At 52.0% G+C, this 8,739-nt stretch overlaps 1 pseudogene across 1 annotated transcript; it reads left to right on the top strand.

Annotated features, from left to right (window-relative positions):
• The first annotated feature begins 500 nt into the window (after window positions 1–500).
• On the top strand, window positions 501–3,254 carry LOC146859637 (uncharacterized; annotated as a pseudogene). The gene has a single exon (XR_014979325.1). The product of XR_014979325.1 is annotated as an uncharacterized LOC146859637 (transcript).
• Window positions 3,255–8,739: the final 5,485 nt, after the last annotated feature.

The following is an 8,739-nucleotide window of genomic DNA, read 5'->3' as shown; positions in this document are numbered from 1 at the left end:
AACATGACTCTTACACAAGACAGAGCAAATGCAGTTTCAAGCAAATAAAATATGATATCTTTGGAGCACTAATACACTCAGTGGGCGTGGCCTTGAGCGATGTTAAAATTGGAAAGCTCTCAACCCTAGTAGATAGACTTACAACTAACACTGCAGACAGCTTGACTTTCACTAACAAAGTACTGCCTGCAATGACAGCCAAGAATTTTACTACACATCGGCACGGATTGAGGTGTCTCTCCTTTTTTTTAAAAAAACCCACTATTTTCTCCTTTACAAAATTTTCTGTTTTTCATTTTGTGAGTAAAAATATAAAAAGGTAGTTGAGTCTGTGTAAGGTCAACATAAAAAATGGCATTATAATACAAGCGGTATTAACTTCCGGAGCTATTTGACAAACATGTCGGTGGAGGCGGTTCTTAACCAATCGGAAAGCGTGCTGCCGTTTCCGTCACTGTTTCGGTTTCATTTGAGTCGGTATCACTTCCTGTGACGTCACACAGCACTCCCGGAAGCAGTGTGCAGTTCCAACAGGTCACCTTCCAGCGATGCACTGATAGGGGTGGCGGTGATGACGTGTTGAAATCCTTCGCTCAGCCTTTCAACCAACCAGACGGAGCTCATGAAACGTGAACTGTCTCTTCTCGGGAGAGCTCCTGCTATAAATACCGGGGCAATGGAGCGGGTGTCAACAGAGCGCTCTCACCACGCCCAGGTCACCGGAGGAAGAGACTGCATTGGAGGAGAACGAGGGTCCCGGAGGTGGTGGGCGCCACAAAGAGACTGCATTGGAGCGCACGCACCTCGACTGGGTGCATCAAGGCACCTCTGCCCCCGGAGGAGAGAGAGGGTCCCGGAGGTGGTGGGCGCCACAAAGAGACAGTCTGCGCCCAGCTCTCCAGAGACCGGCAGACACTAACCGAGAACGCCTGCAGGTCCGGTGTCTGGCATCATGGGGGTCTTTCTAAGCACTCTCCACGAGGCGCTGAAGAGCTTCTACGGCCTCGAAGCCCGGATCCTGATGTTGGGCTTGGACGCTGCTGGCAAAACCACCATCGTCTACAAGCTGAAGCTGAATGAAACCGTGACCACCATCCCCACCATCGGCTTCAACGTGGAGACGCTGGAGCCCATGAAGGGGCTGACCTTCACTGTCTGGGACGTGGGCGGCCAGACCAAAATTCGGGCCTTGTGGAAGCACTACTTCGCCAACACAGATGGGCTGCTCTTTGTGGTGGACAGCGCCGACCCTGAGCGCTTCGAGGACTCCCGAGCGGAGCTGGACGCTATCTTCGAGAATGATGAGATGCGGGGTGTGCCACTGGTCGTCCTGGCCAACAAGCAGGACCTTCCTGGAGCACGGAGCACCTCGGCGCTAGTGGAGGGGCTGGGGCTGCGTAAGCTGCTGGGCCACGAGTGGCACGTGCAGGCCTGCTGTGCCACCAATGGTGAGGGGCTGGTGGAAGGGCTGGAGAAGCTGTCCGAGATGGTAAAGCAGCGCAGGAAGAATATCCCAAGATGGTGAAGCAGCTTGAGAAGACCAGACTGTTCTAAGCACCCAGCAGATGGACTGGCATGGTGGTATGCAGGGCACGTATGTGGAGATGATCAGCCACCAATCAGCTTGCACCCGTGCACTTTTTAATGCAGCACTTAATTGTGGTCTCCATCCTGTTTCTAGGGGCTCCCAGTTTTGACAGCTATGGCAATTGAGGCACACAGATACAAAGTGACTACACATGGTCAAGTAGGGTAAGGTAGACTGCTAGTCGTCCGCTTGTACAGATGACAACGTAACCACTCATTTATATATCTTACCTGTGGGTTTTGCTGGCATGTAGTGGAACTGTGGGCATATAGAATTGCAGCAGCTGGAATGCCAAATGTTTTTTGGACGGGCTGAATTTCGATCACTTTGAGAGCTCGACCTGACTCCTACCAAGATGTACCGAGGCCTTTGGTGAACGACCAGAGCACCAATGGGGAGTTTCAGCATGTTTGTTTTCCTCTGCCCCTCTACTTTTGTTTATAGGACTATACTCCAAGTACGAGGACACGCTCTTTGCATGGTGTCCAGGAGTCCAGAGGCAGCCTGATTGGCGTAATGCCCAAGAATTAGATGAACAGATTAATTTACACTAATGTGCCTTGTGTTTACTGCATGTGTATATCAACGACAGAGTGCGTATGCGTAGATGAAGCACTCCTGGGCCATATTCCTTTATAACTGCAAATGGTTTATGTGGGGAATAGGCGGTCGTTTCCTATCCCTAACGCCTAGTATGTCCAAACATTTTTGTAGCCTGCGTAGTTGCCAAGCATCCCCATATCATGCGTGACTCCATCAATCTGCTGTGGCTTTAGGGAAACGCCCTTTGTATGCTAAAAGAGCACACGTTGAAAGGAGAAAGGGCAACTACAAGTCCCATAATGCAGATTGCCGTTGAGGAAGAAGACGGGGATGGCTGAAGACGCTCATGAAACTAGGCTACCTGACCGCTATTCCAAGCTGTGGGCGAGTAACTGTAACTTATTAACTGTGAGAGGCATAGAATGTAAGAGAACGTGTCTAGCTGCTAAGAAGTCCATCGTCAAAACTGTCATCTTCAGGTAGTCCTGGCTTTATAGCACCTTGGTGGGGAGTCTGTTCTGTTAGTGTTAAAGTAAACTACAAGTCCCAGAATCCAACTTGCGCTTTGAATAGCCGGGAGTGGCCTACAGGGAAGCGCAGGATATCAGATCACTGGCATGCAGAAATTAATCAGCACATGGAAATTACAAACAAGCACATAATCACGCAAAAACCTCCCCACACACTCGGGCTTCACCGGAATATTTAAGGTGCCATAGATTATTAAGGAACTGGAAAACTGTTTGACAGTGGGTGTGCTCGGGACTCATATAGCTGCAATCAGAAGAAGTATTTTTCTTTCAACCATGCATTTTGAGATTAATACATTTATGTAAATGAAACCGCATATGTTCTATACTGGATCCTCGCTCAAACCAATTTATGAATTTTGTGCTGTCCTAATTTACACAACAAAATATATTCTTGAATACTATTTTGCACATTTATTCCTGCTTTATTGCAGATTATGTTTTGCACTGATCTTTTTCTTTCTTTTTTTTTTTTTAAATTCAGTTACTATTTTATAAAGTTCTGTAGTATTGCACTTTTGCTTTACTTTTGTATTGTAATGATTTTTAACCACTTATTTTTCCAAAAAATAAAAATGACCTATTTGAAGTTACTACCCAATGTCTCTGTGCCGTTGAAGATCAGTGAATGAAAACCAAGCATGTGGTAGAAACAACTCCCTGCGTGCTCCCAAGAACCCAGGGAGGTAGAAGAAACTAATCTTATTCACTCGCTCGCTGATAGATCAGCTGTTAAACTTTGCTGGTTCATGCCTGGCACACTGACTGCATTAAGGTTCTAGGGCAGGCACCTTGCAGTTTATGGTCTGCTTCAAGGCACGTGATCACATTCCTCATCAGCATCACTATAGGTAAACACGGGGTCATAGCTTAGTCAGAAATGCTTGGGTGGTGTGAGCTTGAGATCTCCCAACAAACTGCACAGTTTACCCAACGTAAGACAAGCATTGGCATAGCCAATAGGTCTCGCCTTTGGGACCTTATAAGTGTTTAGCCATGCAACAGTTAATGTTGTTGCACCAAGGATATTGTGCTGGATAACTAAACACTTATAAGGGCCCAAAGGCATGACCTATTGGCTATGCCAATGCTTGTTTTCCTAAAGTCGTCGCAGGCCAGCCAGAACTCGATGTTCTCCTAGCTGAACTCCGACTTAAGGAAGGTCCTGAAAGCCGTGACTCCATCTGTTGGAAAAGAAGGGACATGGTGCAAGTCATCTGGAAATGAGCCGCAGTTCGGATCACCCCCTAAAAGGCACTACTCGCCCCGCCACCCAGTGCACTGCTTAAAATCCAAAGTGGCTTAGTACTGGCAAACTCAATGCTTAACTAGCATGCGCAAGATCACACGTCGCCTTATCGTGAAGTTAGTTTCTTAGCCCATAAATCCATTGACAACTATCAATAAAAGTAGTTAAATAAAAATGAGTTAATTTGTTAGCCCATGACGAGCTCCCAGTGTGACGGGCAAGTAGATTAACGGCCTTTACCGGATCTGTTAAAACTGGCTAAGCATACAAAACTATTACTCTCCTGGGTAACGCTAGGTAACCAAGCCTCAAAGTACTCCCACAATAACGGACAAGGTTAGACTTGGCGCGAAAAATGAGCTTACATGTACTGGACAGCAGCTCATCAAACGCTTCTGACCACTTCTGGGCTTCTTCCGGAGAAGGTCTGTGGGCCAGGGCTGTTTGAGGGGTTCGGGAAAGGTGTCTGGGAGGAGGGCCAGGGCTGTTTGAGGGGTTCTGGACAGGTCACTGGGAGGAGGGCCAGGGCTGTTTCAGGGGTTCAGGACAGGTCTCTGAGAGGAGGAAGCCAGGGCTGTTGGAGGGGTTCCGGACAGGTCACTGGGAGGAGGAGGCCAGGGTCGTTTGAGGGGTTCTGGACAGCTCCCCGTGAGGAGGAAGCCAGGGCTGTTGGAGGGGTTCTGGATAGGTCTCTGGGAGGAGGAGACCGGGTTATCTCAGGGGTTCTAAACCGGTCCATGAAAAGGAGAGGCCAGGGTTGTTTGAGGAGTTCTGAACAGGTCTTCAAGAGGAAAAGGGCAGGGCTGTTTGAAGGTTTCTGTGATGGTCTCTGAGAGGAGAAGCGCAAGGTTATTTTAGGGGTTCTGGACAAGTCTCTGGGAGGGGGGCAGAGCTGTTTGAGGGCTTCTGGGCAGGTCTCCAGGAGGAGGAGGGCAGGGCTGTTTGAGGGGTTCAGGACAGGTCTCTGGGAGGAGGAAGCCGGGCTGTTTGAGGGGTTCTGGAAAGGTCTCTGGGAGGAGGGCCAGGGCTGTTTGAGGGGTTCAGGACAGGTCTCTGGGAGGAGGAAGCCGAGCTGTTTGAGGGGTTCTGGACAGCTCCCCTTGAGGAGGGCCAGGGCTGTTTGAGGGGTTCAGGACAGGTCTCTGGGAGGAGGAAGCCGGGCTGTTTGAGGGGTTCTGGAAAGGTCTCTGGGAGGAGGGCCAGGGCTGTTTGAGGGGTTCAGGACAGGTCTCTGGGAGGAGGAAGCCGGGCTGTTTGAGGGGTTCTGGAAAGGTCTCTGGGAGGAGGGCCAGGGCTGTTTGAGGGGTTCAGGACAGGTCTCCGGGAGGAGGAGACCCGGGTTATCTCAGGGGGTCCAAACAGGTCCATGAGAAGGAGGGGCCAGGGTTGTTTGAGGAGTTCAGAACAGGTCTTCAAGAGGAAAAGGGCAGGGCTGTTTGAGGGGTTCTGTGATGGTCTCTGAGAGGAGAAGCGCAAGGTTATTTTTAGGGGTTCTGGACAAGTCTCTGGGAGGAGGGGCAGAGCTGTTTGAGGGGTCCAGGACAGGTCTCAGGGAGGGCAGGGCTGTTTGAGGGGTCCAGGACAGGTCTCCTGGAGGGGACGGCCAAGGCTGTTTGAGGGGTCCAGGACAGGTCTCCAGGAGGGGACGGCCAGGGCTGTTTGAGGGGTTCTGGGCAGGTCTCCAGGAGGAGGAGGCCAGGGCTGTTTGTGGGGTTCTGAACAGGTCTCTGGGAGGGGGAGGGGCGTGGCTGTTTGAGGGGTACTGGGCAGGTCTCTGGGGAGGAGGGGAGGCCAGGGCTGTTTGAGAGGTTCTGGACAGGTCTCTGGGGAGGAGGGCAGGCCAGGGCTGTTTGAGTGGTTCCGGACAGGTTTCTGGGAGGGGGGCAGGGCTGTTTGAGGGGTTCTGGACAGGTCTCTGGGAGGGGGGGCACGGCTGTTTGAGGGGTTCTAAGCATGCCTCCGAGAGGAGGAGGGGTCAGTTTTTTTTTTTTTTTTACGTCTTCAGGAGGAGAGTTCTGGGGCAGGTTTCCAAGGGGGTGGTGTAAAGAGGGTGGGAGGGGGTCAGAGCTCTGTAAAAGGGTATAATCAATTCTCAGGGCAGAGGGGATTTGGGTGTCCAAGGAGATCTGGACAGGGACCTGGAGAGGAGGAGGGCAGGGTTGTTTGAGGGGTTCCGGACAGGTCGCTGGGAGGGGGAGGGCAGGGCTGTTTGAGGGGATCTGGGCAGGTCTCCAGGAAGAGGAGGCCAGGGCTATTTGAGGGGTTCTGGACAGGTCTCCAGGAAGAGGAGGCCAGGGCTGCTTGAGGGGTTCTGGACAGGTCTCCAGGAAGAGGAGGCCAGGGCTGTTTGAGGGGTTCAGGGCAGGTCTCCAGGAGGAGGAGGCCAGGGCTGTTTTAGGGGTTCTGGACAGGTGTCCAGGAGGCGGAGTCCAGGGCTGTTTGAGGGGTTCTGGGGAGGAGGGGAGGCCAGGGCTGTTTGAGGGGTTCTGGACAGGTGCCCAGGAGGAGGAGGCCAGGGCTGTTTGAGGGGTTCTGGACAGGTCTCCAGGAAGAGGAGGCCAGAGCTGTTTGAGGGGTTCTGGACAGGTCTCTGGGAGGGGGTCTCTGGGAGGGGAGCCCAGGGCTGTTTGAGGAGTTCTAAGCATGCCTCCGAGAGGAGGAGGGTTCAGGTTTTTTATTTTTACACCTTCAGGAGTAGTGTTCCGGGACAGGTTTCCAAGGGGGTGGGGTGAAGAGGGTGGAAGGGGGCCAGAGCTCTGTAAAAGGGTCTAATCAATTCTCAGGGCAGAGGGGTTTTGGGTGTCCAAGGAAATCCGGGCAGGGACTCGGAGAGGAGGAGGGCAGGGCTGTTTGAGGGGTTCAGGACAGGTCTCCGGGAGGGGCCAAGCCTGTTTAAGAGGTTCTGGGCCGGTCTCTGAGTGATGAAAGGCAGGATTGTTTGAGTGGTTCTGGGCAGGTCTTCGAGAAGAGAAGGGTTCAGGGTTTTGGAAACGTCCAGGAGCGGGCAGCTTTCCCAAGGTGTGGGGAGAGAGAGGAGGGGGTATCGGGGCTCTGTAAAAGGGTCTAGCCAGGTCTCAGGACAGAGGGGTCTGGGGTCTTCAATGAGATCTGGGCAGGGACTCGGAGAGGAGTGGACAGTGTTTATTAGAAGGCCTGTGGGATTGACAGAATCCAGGAGGTGAGAGCAGACTGGTGCAGGTAACAGCAGGTATCTGGAGGGGGGAGGGGTTCTTCGGAGTTTAAGAAGCAACATACAGAGCCAGCAAAGCTACAATGATTTGAGTGCATCCATTGTGGGGGCGGGGAGCCTCGGCAAAGCTCCTTCTTAAGACATTCATGTGCAGGGATTTAGAAGCCACTGACACCATTTCCTGTAACGATGTGTGTGTAAGTGGGTCACTCGCTCTCGGTCTCTCTCCGTTCCCCTCTTTGTCACCCCGCTCGCTCTTCTCCCTCTCTCTCTTTCTCTCTCTCTTTCTCTCTCTCCTTCTCCCTCTCTCTCTCTCTTTCACTCTCTTTCTCTCTCTCTCTCCCTCTCTCTCTTTCTCTCTTTCTCCCTCTCTCTCACTCTTTCTCTCTCTCTCTCTTTCTCCCTCCTCTCCTTCTCTCTCTTTCTCCCTCTCTCTTTCTCTCTCTCTCTCTCTCCTCTCCTTCTCTCTCTCTCTCTTGCTCTCACGGCCTCCTTTACCTGCTCTCCACATCGTCCGCTGCTCTCACACGTTTCCGTCTCTATTTCTTCATTTTCTCTTTCCTCCACTGGCCTCGTCTCCATTCTCTTTTCGTCCCTTCTCTGTCTCTGTATGTCTCTCACAGCCCCTCTCCTGTCTCTCTCATCTCCCACTCTCTGTCTCTTTCCATGTCTCTTCCTCTTTGTGTGTGTGCTGCCTCTGCATGTCTCTCACAGTCACTCTCCTGGCCTCTCTCTTCTCTTCTCCTCTCTCACTCTCACAGCCACTCTCCTGGCCTCTCTCTTCATCCCTCTCATTCTCACAGCCACTCTCCTGATCTCTCTCTTCACGTCTCTCACTGTCTTTTTCCTGGTCTCTTTCTCTTTGTGTGTGTGTGCTGCCTCCGCGTGTGTCTCACAGTGGGTCTCAAGGGTCTTGGTGTCCCTCTACGAGTGCATGCTTCCTGTGCAGTTGGAGACCGGAGTGGATTCTTCGTCTTGGTGCACATTGCAGGGAGTCTGGTACCCTGGGTATTGGCGCAGCACAGCTCCAGTAGGTCCTGGTGTCCTCCAACTTGGTGGTGGGGGGCAGATCTCACCCTTCAGAACTGGTGTAACACTTTTGGCCCAGGTGCTTTCTCGGCGTTGCAGGAGAGCAGCAAGTCAGTGAGACCGGAGTTTGCGGTTCGGTGCCTGCTGTTGCAGGGGAGCAGAGCCTCTGTTCCAAGGGAGGATCTTTGGGAATTTGTCGAAGACTGGAGGTGCTGCGGGGTCCTTGGAGTCCTCATTGTGGTAAGGCAGCATACCAAGATGGTTGAGTCCTTAAGGCAGCAGGCAGGTTTTGGCAAACATTTCTCGGCAGCAGGGCTTCAGTTCTCTGCCAGAAGCTCTTCTTTTTCCGTCTCTTCTTTGTGTCCATCAAATCTAAGGTTCAGGATCCATGGATGCCACCTTAATACTAAATTTAGGGGCTTTAAAGGGAGTGATAGGTAGTAGCCAAGGGGCTACCTACCTCTAGGGTGCCTACACGCTCTAAGTGACCCCTTCCTGTGGGAAGGGACACTGCTTTAGCCCTGATAGGTTAATTTCCTGCCTTCTCAAAATGGAGGATTTGGAAAAGAAGTGTCCCCATCATCTGCCCCCCTGTAACAGTGGTGATGGC

The sequence above is a fragment of the Triturus cristatus genome, chromosome 3_1 (assembly GCF_964204655.1).
Source record: "Triturus cristatus chromosome 3_1, aTriCri1.1, whole genome shotgun sequence".
NCBI lineage: Eukaryota > Metazoa > Chordata > Amphibia > Caudata > Salamandridae > Triturus > Triturus cristatus.
The sequence above is the reverse complement of the archived record's forward strand: the minus strand, read 5'-3'. Positions and strand labels throughout refer to the sequence as shown.